General features: G+C 39.0%; 1 protein-coding gene across 1 annotated transcript in view; it reads left to right on the forward strand.

Moving 5' to 3' along the window:
• The window catches only part of PDGFC (platelet derived growth factor C), a 217193-nt gene that overhangs the window by 196290 nt on the left and 8359 nt on the right, over positions 1-12544 (forward strand). The window lies entirely within an intron of this gene.

The raw sequence follows: 12544 nt of genomic DNA on the forward strand, positions 1-12544 counted from the left end.
CCAGGGCTTAAGCGTTACTCGCCACCAGTTGCCTCACCTAACCCCTACCCTGCCCCGACCTTAACTCCGCAATCGATCCCTGGTTATCTAGGGGTGATTAGTGAGGTCTGCAGACATCCCTGCTTTTGGCCAGAGCTCAGAACTGTCAGAGCTCTGTCCGAAGGAAGCCAGAGCCGACAGGGGCACTTCTCCCGCAAGTAAGGTACGCGGTCTGTGATTGCGTGCCTGACATGTCAGCTCTCTGCTGGCCACATAGTACCGGCTCGCGGGCCGCAGTTGGGCCGCGGACCAGTACCTGGAGACTCAAATTTTGAGTCCTGATATTAGCAATCTTTCTCATTCTGCTTTTATATTTACAAACGCTGGAGTCCTCATCCACAAAAAAAAAGAGCGGAAAATAGCAAATCAAATTAAATGTTATTTTGCTTATTTTAACATCAATATTCATTTGATTTTTACTATGTATGAAAATTAAAACTTTATTAATATCCAAGTTAATATGAAATATTTAAGAGTCTGTTAATGAGATTTCCAGGCTGATGCCTGAACTATAATTATGCCATTAATAAGAGAGGTTATAAATGTTTGGTTTGTTAGGGGGAAAAGACACCGAAGAGCCAATAAATATTTATATACTGTACCTAAAGGTAATATAAAGGATTCACATAAGGTGATGAATGAGCCTAAGATGGCTTAGATACCATAAAAAAAAGTATTCTTGCAGGAAATACATTGTATTTTTTTGCATAGCTGGTGGGGTTTTCCAACACATTATGGAAAGCTCTGGGAATTTTTAATTGTGTAGTCAGCAGGAGTTATTAGATGTAGTGGTCTTTTCAACCAATCTCTAAGGCTCAAGAAAACTATAAAAGGGACAACTGCTGCATTCTCTATAGTCTTTGTGTTTTGCTCCTTTGGTTTCTCTCTGCTGAAGTAAAGTCATATAGACATATTGTGACTGACAGCTAAGAATGGCATGACTGACAGCTCAGATGCCAGAAAAGCCAATTATTCACATCAGATTATGTTTTGCAACACCAAATATTTGCTGTGCAACGCAAGAGTTTGTGTGTGTCCTGGTACATTATGCAAACTGCATGATCTAAGCAAATAGTAGATAGTAGAATAGCTCAAAGATATTAACATCAATACATGGACTTCTGCAGTTTCCATTTAAAACAAAATATTACCAGATGGAAATAACGTAGTATTATGTATTTACCTGAATGATCAATAGGATAACTAAACAGACATGCAGGCAACTGTATTTTGTTTAGTTATATACAGCATATGAATGTGTAATCCAGTCAATCTCTATAGCTGTTGATCAGTTTCAGTGGGTCTGGTGGAAAGTTCTTCATTATGTAACAGTTCTGACCTGTGGAGAGATATTGTTTGGAATCTTCCAAACAGTTCTTTGGAGCAAATAAGTACTGAGGCTACTACAACTCATATATAACAATAGTATTTTTTGTACTTGCATTCAAATTCTGTTCTCTGCATTTATTGAAGGAGACAGCGGAGATCTTGAATTTCTCACAATAGGCTTATAGCTCCACCTTAAGGAGTAAGGCACTAAGCACAAAACCAAAGAGCAGACTCAGAGTGGCCCTGACAGTGGCAAATCCCCCTTCCCCCCACATCTGCTAGGAGCAGCTTGGTTAGTCGCAAAGCAATATACAGAGTAACAAACTGGTCTCACACATAGCAATCAGATGGGGTGGTTGCTGTGTCCTCCAATAAACACAGAGAAACTGATTTTCTGGTTAGTACATTAAAGGAAACAGCAAAGATCTTGAATATATGACCATAGGACCTTCCCTGAGCAGTGTCTATTGAGTGGTGTGAAAAAATAAACTCCCTTAAATGAGGAACAGTAAAACATTCCTTGTAAGACCCACCCTATGGCATATGGAGCTCCCCCATAGGAGACTTCCCCTGACTAATGTGCATGGGGCAGTTTCAACAGGATAAATGGCATTGGGGGCCAGGAGACCTCTTCTGGAGAATTCAGAGAGGGTCAGACCTCGATCGAGAACAATAGCTGTGACATAGACAGAACAGCAAGAACTACATGTAGACTGGGGAGAGAAAACTTTCTCCCGAGGCCCTGGAGCTGGACAGAAGATTGGAGACCAATGTGCTGGGTGAGGTAAAAATCAAGGCCTGTAAGGAAGGAAAGATGCTCTGGTTCCCAACACCCTCACAAAACATACCACACAGAGGTGATGGCAACAAGGAAAGCTACCTTGTAGTAAGTTTTAAAAGGGAAATATGCCTGGCTGAAGCACCAACAGAACCAACTACAAATCCAACAGAATTGCAGGAGGCAGTACTGGAGGATCCATACAAAAACACTCCCAAAAGTCTGACTTGCACATGGGCAAGTCAATTTTACCTTGAGCTACTGAGCTACATAAACATCAGGTTTTTAACAAGAGGTAGGAAGAAACATGAAAAAGAACTCTGGAACTCCCCCTGCTTCTTAGATATGAAATGCAAAGTATTCATATGCAATATTGATATTTACCTGACTTGTTTTGTTTTTAATAGTTTTATTTAGAAAGCCTGACATGGATATATTAAATACAGACAGACAAAAGAGTAAAGAATACAAAATAGAATGTAGATGTTGAAAACAGATCTGATTAAGGTTATTAAGAAAACAGCACCTGCAGCAAGCATCTGTCTAAAGATGGCCATACACTTTACAACCATTGCAAGACTACCGTCTTGCGATGGTTGTAAGCTAATTTAAAGCTCATACGGTCTGCCCATCTTGGACAAGCAGATCGTACTTGCGATCATCGCAAGCCCACCCCGCTGAGGGGAGGGCTTCCGATGACTGCAATGCTGAGCGGGCAGTGTGCGCTTGTGCACACCGGCCCGTGCGATATTTGTCTTATGAGCAGGCCACAAACCCGCTGAAAATCTTACGATTTTCGGCTGGTTTTCAAACATGCTCGTAGACAAAAGACGTGCGACCGTACAGAAGAAACGGTTACACGCCTTCCATATACCTGCCGATTATCGTACAATCGCGGGATTTCGTACGATAATCAGCAGGTGTATGGCCACCTTAATCCTGCATATCCTCAGATGAGCTACGAGGTGCATCCACATCAAGTTACACAAGAATAGAAGGAATGATATTCATGAAGGCATTTAAGTAACATAGACGAAACTATCACATGCAGGTATTCAGTCATGAATATTATAACGTTTGAATGAAAATTGAACAAGGGTGCTATGTCGGGACAAAAAAAGTTGTACAATGGTTGTAAGGTGTATGGCCACCTTAAGAGCATTCCAAAACCAATCAAGGGTTCATGCCAATAAACAGGCCGAGTTGTAATGTCAGATGTCAAGGAGACCCAATCCTCCTTGGGTCTTGGGACAGGTGAGCAAGAGCAAATTTAAACCTGGATTGTAATTTTGCCAAACAAATTTGGTAAACAATTTGTAAACATTTCTAGGAAAAGAGAAAGGTAATTTGATGGGGATGGTCTGCAGTAAGTATAGTAAACGAGGCAAAATATTCATCTTGATGATAGCGATACTCCTGAAGAATGAAAAGCAAGAACAGTCCCAGTGACCAAGATCAGAATGAATACTCCCTAATAGAGGAATGAAGTTAAATGAGGCATGTTACCTGAGCCCCACTAAAAGGAAAATATTTATGGGAGGTGAAAAGCCAAAGAAGGGGGGGAGAAATGTTCATAGCAACTGATTTCTCTAAGTTGTTGGCAAAATTAGAAATATAACTAAATTTAGAGAACTCTTGCACAAGATTCAGTTGAGAGACTAGGGGTTTACATAAGAAAAACAGTAAGTCACCTGCGAAGGCCAAAATTAGATCATGTTTATTACCAATCGAGACACTGTGAATTGAGGGATTTTTGAGTAGACTGCAAAGAAAAGGTTTAAGATGCAAGATAAAGATAATGGGGTATAGAAGGCAACCTTGGGGGTTACCATTTGAGATGGAGAAGGCCTCCGACAGGGAGCCATTGACATGAACTTTGGCTGTGGGCCGGGAGTACAAGAACATTATCCAGCACAAAATACCAGGTGGAAGTCCCAGGAAAACTAGGACCTGTTCCATGTACTCCCATCCCACCTTGTTAAAGGCCCTCTCTCAGCATCCGGGGACAAAAGAAAGTCCTCCTTTCCAGACTTACGTAAGTAATTGATAATATGTAGGGCCTTAATGGTATTATCCCTACCCTCACGTCCGGGAGTAAAGCCAATCTGATCCAAACCAATAGTTGTGGGGAGGTAGGGCAGCAATCAATTTGCAATGATAATGCAATTGTAATATTGAGCAGTGAGCCCATCATGACCAGGGATTTTGCCCGTTTTTTCCTGACAGTTTATTACATGTATTACTTTGAGTAATAATAAAACAAATATGTACAAAACCACTAAACTTTTCCAAATAAGCCTGCATCAGAAACTGTTCCTTGAATTTAATAAGCAAACAATCATATACAGAATATTTTCTTCATTCTTGAATATTTTCTTCAGTCCTATTCAGTTTTTAATCAGTTACTTTGCTGATAAATCTCTTATTCTTTCCCTCTCCTGGTTTAAGAGTAGGGCAACAAGGGAGTCTTTGAACTTTAGAGACTTATGTCTTTGTTCAGGCATAATCTCTTTTTGGAAATGTAACTTACTCATTCATAACTAATTATCATTAAGTATATATTAGATTTAGATTTTATGCCAATGATAAAGAAATGTTAAATCATTTCAGAAGTAATAACTGTGTGTAATCATTGTTATACATTATACCATTCTTTCATTAATGAAGTCAAGTATGTTTAATATGCTAATAATTATTTTTGATCTCTGCAAGTTAATTTGTATAAAATTCCCTTTGAGGTTGCTTGCCCGGCAGTTACTAAATAGTCTTATGATAATTGCATTTTAAATCAAATAAAATTATATGAAATGGTGTGTTTAAAAAATGCAATATTGCTCTTTTGGATATAATTTGTCTTAACCAAATGTTAAGCTGCAGTTACACTTTTAAGTTTTTAACCTACAATCTTTGCTATTGCGTAAGAGTCCTTGGTAAGGTCTTGTACACTGTGGGAAAAAAGATATCCACCTGTTTATCTTCATGCAACTTTCTTTAATTGTGTGCAGTTTATTCTGATGTGTGCACAGTAAGAGAAGTGCTCCCTATGTAATAAAAAATCTGAGAAGTACCTATTGTCTTTATCATTGCTGGGACCACAAATTCATATTCCCCAACTTAGAGAATTCCCCATTTGACCAATATTTAACTTAAAAATGCATTCGATACCACAAACTTTCATAACACCTGCATCATTTGATTCTCCTCCTCAACTTTAGCCACAACTTTCTAGCATTACTCAGAGGTTTTCCAGTTCCTAAACATTAGAGAATCACTGGTGCCATTTATGTAAACGGTAGCATACACTTATGCCTTCAATATCTTTCACTTGATCCTTAGAATTTTACATGTTTTGGGTTAGGGATGTTCAGATACCAGTTCAGATACCAGTGCCATTACTTGGCATTTTCACGAGAGCTACCGGGGTTGCAGCGGTTGCAGCTGTGACTGGGCTCTGGTGCTCCACCACTGTCCTGAAATCATTAGTCTGTATTGTTTTAGAAAAACTGTCACATGACACTAAACAAAACGTTATCCATAATTGTACCTGTGAGTACTTTTGACAAGTATCAGTACTTGAAAAAGTAGTTTGGGTGCATTCCTAATAAATATATATATAAAATAAATCATACATTAAAACAGAGATGCCCAAATCCCAGGGGCCTTGTATGCTCCTTAAAAATTACAGCTGCCATCTCACTTTTGAGTTTTTCTCTAGTCCACTCTTGGAGCTGGAAAAGTATCTGAACCTGTACTGGTACTTGGTTTCCGAACCCTATTTTGGATGATTATTTAATTTAATTTGTCAAATGAAACCAGTTTGGAAACTGATTACCTATCGATATAGTGAATTATTTCTCAGGGTTTATGCAGCAGGTGGGTTTGGCAATGTGTTTTTGTAAGAACAAGTAAGCATGTATAGCATTTTCTAAGTAGAAAAAAAATATATATTGTTTGCTTATTTGAAACTTACCCAGTGTCTGTGTCTTATCTATTGTGGATGGACATTTGTAGGGCTTGTGTACAATCAAGATATTCTAAAGTGGAGGCTGAGCGAATCTTCCTGGTGCCAGCAGAAAGACACCAGCTATGTACTCATTTACTCTCTAATACAACCTAGTGGATATCACAGAATGGATTCCTAAGGAATGTTTCACAAGCTTTTTCAGAAAGAGATGGGCTTTTGACCCTGGTTCATCAGCTCTAATTTTTACAGCAATGATTCCAAAACGTGCATGTTTTTCTCCGTATTTTTCTCTTTTACCTTGTTTCTGCAGTGAGAAACATCTTTTATTACTCCCTGTGTCATCATCACCAAATTTGTAGTAGTCTTGCAGGAACAGCTTCTGGGAGGTTATTTGCTATTAGCATTGGCACAACCCCTGAGCTACATCTCCCAAGAGCTCTTTTTTTGCACAGTGTGTGGGCTGTCTCCTGGCAGTTAAGGCAGCAGAATTGGCCTGCTGAGAAAGAAATCAATGTGTCCATGGGACAGAGAAGAATGGGCAATAAGGAGAGTTCTGTGGTACAGCAAGCAGGACTGACAACACTGGTTATGATTTCATTTCAGCAGAGACCTAGGCTGTTTCTTATTGGACGGGACCTGCCAGAGTCTTCTAGCAGGACCTGGCCAATAAATAACAACTGGGCAGAGCCGGCTATGCTCCGCCCAGTTGTTATTGTTTAATGAAAGATCAGCCTTCCCAGGTCATTTGGGGGTGCTGATCTGTCATTACTACTGGGCGGAGCGAGCCGTGAGATCACGGCTCGCTCCGCCCAGCTGTTATTTGCATGGAGAAAGGTCAGCCCTTCGTCCAACCTTTCTCCACGCTCCGGCTGTCACGTTCGGCCCAGTCAAGCTGAAGCATATGCCTTCGGATCGGCTGAGCCGTTCGGCTGCTGTACGGGCTATTGTGAAGAGCCCGTACAGCAGCACTTCGGTTTGACTGAACCGAAGGGCTCAGTCGGCGGAAGCAAGCCAAAGAATAAGCCAAAATTACAGATGGATCCTTCAGCTCCATAGTGAATAGCCCTCCTAATGTTGTCACTAAAAGCAGGAAATTAGGAGTACACAGTTTCATCCCAAATTAAGTTAGAAACAACCACGTGTATTTTTTATGTACTTGCAGAAATGCATTAGTGCAGAAAAAACAAAACAAAAACGGCTTATATAAGTTTGTGATACTTTGTAAAAATCGATAATTTTGAGGATGCTATAACAAACATCACCCATATGTACATTTAAATGCAAACAATATAACATTGTTACAATCCTACGTGTATTACACTATGAAAGTTCCACTTGTATGGAAAACTGTTTAAAGCTTAAAGTATATATTTGCTCTTCAACAACAAAAGTTATTTCCAAGCAATGATGGAAATGACTTGCAAAATAAAATGCAATTGATATTGTGTGGAATATCTTGTCAATGTTGTCACTGTTTTGGAGGGGAATGAATAGAACTCAGAATAGAGTTGGAGGGGAATGAATAGAACATGAATAGAACACACTAGAATAGTGTGAAATGTCTTCTGCCAATAGCTCTTTTTATCCACATGGTTTTTAACCAATGTAATGTAGTACTGCCTTGTCCCCAGTTTAATGCTGTATAACATACAAATACTGGCCAAGAAATTTGCTAGGAAAGTCAAACTACACTAGTAGTACACATTACTCGAAGTGCAGTGCAGCATACTACTGAAAGCTTTGTTTAACGCTATGACCTGATTACCCTACCTGGACCAGATCCAAATGTATCTCTTTCAGGGAATTGTGCTTTTAGCAGATCATGGCTGAGAGCATTTGTGATGGACATTACAAGTTACTGGGCTTTTGTGTGGCAAGTCTATTATCTGTAATAGCCTCACTACTGCTTAGATGTAGAAATAAAAACAAAGTAAGAGTACAACATACTATCATTTTGTGGTTTTCCTAGACTTGCAAGATGCATGTTTAACATAAATATGTATTTCTGATCCTGGATAAAAAAAAAAACTTCAAACATCCATATATAACTTGTACATAAAAATAATCAATATAGATTTGAAAGCTATTTACAAATGCTGTGAGTTGGTCTATGTGACTAAAAATGAAAATGTGGTATCTTGTGCAGCCTACAAGCACTGCACTCATAAGCTTCCTAAGAGCTACATTTGCAATTCAAGCACTTGTCATTGCTTTCAGTAATCTGGGAAATACTAATATGTAGTCTTTTTTTGTGCTACTGCACATGTAAATCCAGTGTTCTATCGAAAGTTCCAACTCCTCCAGTTCTCCAACCATCTGACTTCCGGTTTAGTTAGAAGTAAGAGGTTTGACCCGAGAAGGCTGTACTGCACATGGGCCATCTGTGGCATTTCCTTATACAAATAGTACACAGAAATAAAATATTAAAATTAACTAGGTTTACAGTAATGCAGCACGTTATTAATCTGAGTTGCCACACTCAATATGGCCGCAAGCGGCGACCATATTGAATAGGGCAACTAAGTGGCGGCCATATTGAGTAGGGCAACTAAGATTAATAACGCCTCGAACACCGGCAGCATATATAAGAAGGATTAAAATCAAAGTGATAACTAACAGCCATCCTTGTGTTCTTTGCAAGCTTCCCATTGGTGGTTTGAACAGCTAAGTATGAGATCAGCAAATAAGGTAGTTTACATTTTGTCACTGGTTTCTCTAAGAAGAATGGAGGTTGGTTGATGTTATCCAATCATAAACAAGAATTGTTTACTTACTTTCTGGTTGCTGGCACTGACGGTTATACATCTAGTTGGTAAAAACACAGCTGACCTTTTCAGACTGTACCACAGAAGATAGGAAAGTAGCAGGTGGACAGTAACTGACTGCCAACGTCACTGCTGGTTAATTTAGTCACATGCATCTTTCATCCTAGAGGTGCAGATGCTCTTGTGATGATGTTGTGATGACGGTTTACTGTTTTCACTGAAATATTCATGTGACTAATGGTATCAAAAGATGTAAAGACTCTGTGACAGAGTGATATATATCACATGTGTCTTTTTTGTGTTTTGTCAGTTAGTTGAGTCCAACTTTGCATGACCTCTTGAGGTTTGACATGGCAGGCTGTTGTTGGCAGTTGTTTTTTCTGAGCACTTGTAGGCCCATATCCATTGCTTTATCCTCTGTCATCAACATCTCCTGTTAAATAAAACCTTTTCAAATATCAGGGTCTTCTATAGCCTCACGTTCACATTATTTGGCCAGAATTTTGGAGCTTACATTTAACTGAGTCTTTCCAGTGAGCCATCTAGGCTTATTTCCTTGAGTAGTGACTGATGTGTCCTTTTTTCAGTCCAAGGAATGCTAAGAATTTTCATGGGCACCTCATTTCAAAAGTGTTGATTTTCCAGTGCTCCATTACCTAATAGTCCAACTTTCAGTGCTGTATGTTGCTATTTGGAAGACCAAACCTCTGATATTTTGAATCTTTTTTAACCATGCTTATCAGTTCCCCGCTACCTTCTCCAAATGAGCACAGCTCTCTCTACCCAAGAAGCTTGTTTTGACATTCACAGATACAGACAATCTACAGAGACCTTGGAGCCCAGTGAAAAGCACATCCTTGTATCAATTTCTTTCTCATCAAGGACCTGATAAGGCTAGTTGACATAATCAACTTTATTCCACAAAGAATTCTTAAATGCAGCAACCCATAGAAACCAATCATAATTGATCATGTAATGCCTAACTTTTAATTGGTTCTGCACCTAAGAACTATCACTTAAAAAATACAAACTCTTTATTGAGAAGTTAGTATTTGCTGTTTTAGTAAAGGTGGCAGTGATGGGGCATCACTTTGATTAGGACAGGGACAGCAACAGGTTTTTATTGTGCTGTCTTTCTGTTCCATTGGAATTCCCATCATTAGTTGCTTTGATGTAACAGGGACAGATGGAAATCCACTCAGTGGAATCCCAGACAAATACAAAATTGGCAGAAGTTATAACTTTCACTATTCTGTCTGAAATTTAAAAAAAGATTTTGGCTGGAGTTGGAGTATGCATTGAGCAGAAACCATTGCATTCAGACTTTCTATATACAGCTAGCACACAGTAAAAGTGAAACAAAGTAAAAACAAACTAAATACAACTAGTAAGCTTTCTGTTTTATAAGGCATAGCTACAGTACATGCAATAGTACAGTATATGCAAAGTACTTGCCAATCAATCTGGCATTTTTTTTTTTTTAGCAAATAGTCTTTATTTGAATTTTATGAATAAGAAAAATACAATAAGACATTTTAGTCTGACCCCGTGGGGTGCAGACGGCACTTTGTTACATACAACGTAAAGCAAGAAATAACAGCTAATACAGTGATATCAGTCAATCTGGCATTTTAATCAATTATCTAGCTGCATTGACCTGAGATCTGATCCTGTGATTTCTATGAATTACTGTGCAACAATAAATTACGTTTTTACAGTCAGGAACCTGAAATGCATCCAGTGCTCTTAAGGTGCCCATACACTGTGCGATTATCGCACAATAATCACGGGAAATCCCGCGATCGTACGATAATCGCAAAGTGTATGGCAGACGTGCGACCGTTTTTACTGTACGGTCGCACGTCTTTTGTCTAAGGAGCATGTTCGAAAACCAGCTGAAAAGCGTAAGATTTTCGGCTGGTTTGTGGCATGCTTGGGAGACAAATGCGGAACGGGACGGTGTGCGCACGTGCACACTGCCCGGTCAGCATTGCGGTCATCGGAAGCCCGCCCCTCAGGGGGGCGGGCTTGCGATGATCGCAAGTACGATCTGCCTGTCCAAGATGGGCAGATCGTACGTTTTTTAAATTACTTTACAACCCTCGCAAGACAAAAGTCTTGCGAGGGTTGTATAGTGTATGGGCACCTTTAGCCTTTTGAATTCCATTGCTATCATCATCCATATTATCAGCAGCTGCAGGTATTCCCTCAGATTCACCTCCCCAATGCTCTATGCATGTTGGAAAGCCTAGCTCTGGTTGCAGTGTAAATGTTTCAATACTAGCAGTTAGTGGCTTTAAGAATAACTAAAGCCAAGAAAAAGTTGATATACTGCAGTTTACAGATCCTTAGTTGTTGCATTAGTTTTCTTTTTTCAGTCGAAGAACATTTTCAGCAAGCTCTTTGTTCTATAAACTATTAATCCAATCAGCCCCTATCTAATGAAGATTAACAAAGGCAAACATGTTTGTAATCCAGCCTTGGTGACAACAATGGCTCCCTCTGTGCATACTAGTGAAGGCAGTGCAGCCACACAAAGAGAAGACGTGTGTTACTTGTAGAATTGTCAGCTTAAAATAAAAGGGAAATAAATCTACAGCCACCACCACATCTAACGATGAGGAAAAGTGGCAGTACATTCAATATTTGTTTTGGCGTTTACATAAGCTTCAATCTACCAAATGGTCATTTGTCCATTGTTTTTGTTAAAGCATATGTAAACCTAATAACAAAAATGTAACACACTGCAGCTGATTAGTTCTTAGATTCTGAGGCCACACAAGTTCCCCTTTTTTAGGCATTTTTTCATTTATTTTCACCTGGTGATCCTGTTAGTAACACACTTCTGTCATAGGGTGACAATTAACTGCACTGTATCTGTTGAGGAGTAGCTTGTCACCCTAGGCTGTTCTCCTTTTTGGACTACAAACATGCCCCCCTCCTCATCTTCTCATGTCTATTACATGGAGGGGATTGGTTTTGGAGTTAAAAATGCTGGAAAAAATGATCTAAAGACTGGTAAGCTGCAATATATACAATTTTTGTTCTTGGGTTTAGATCGTCTTTATTATTGCCATTTGCGTAGGAACAACCCTAATGTTATAATCACCACACTAAATTTTTCCTAGAATACTATGTAATACAATAAAATCACAGTGAACCTCATAGCATTTCTTACACATTTTCACGGTGAGACATTTATTGAAGTGATTCCTGGAAATTTCATTTGCTTAATAAATGAGAAGAACGCCTGGAAATGACAATTCATGGAATGAAGGCAAACTGAATTTGATAATAATGACTTGGATCCATCACTTTCCCCCTCTGTTCCATCCCTTTACCATACAAGAATTACATAGTAGCTGCCATTAAGTTTATAGCTGATTCTATAAAATCTCCTTGCTATTCAAAGCATATCTCTATGTTGAAACTGCCAACATACTTTATTCTTTTTGGACGCTTGAGATGACATTTGCCTCACTCACTTTAGTACTGCCATCAGTTAAAGTAATATTAAAAAGAACACAGTGTTCATAAAGCAAACTATAATACCTCTGCGCTGTTGTTTCTATGTTAACGATGATTCTGCTGCAGTTTAAACGTGCATTTAACACTGATTTGTAATATTATTTTATATACATTTATTATTATCTTTTATAATATAGGATT

The sequence above is a fragment of the Nanorana parkeri genome, unplaced genomic scaffold, assembly GCF_000935625.1.
Source record: "Nanorana parkeri isolate BGI_ZX_2015 unplaced genomic scaffold, ASM93562v1 scaffold413, whole genome shotgun sequence".
Lineage (NCBI taxonomy): Eukaryota > Metazoa > Chordata > Amphibia > Anura > Dicroglossidae > Nanorana > Nanorana parkeri.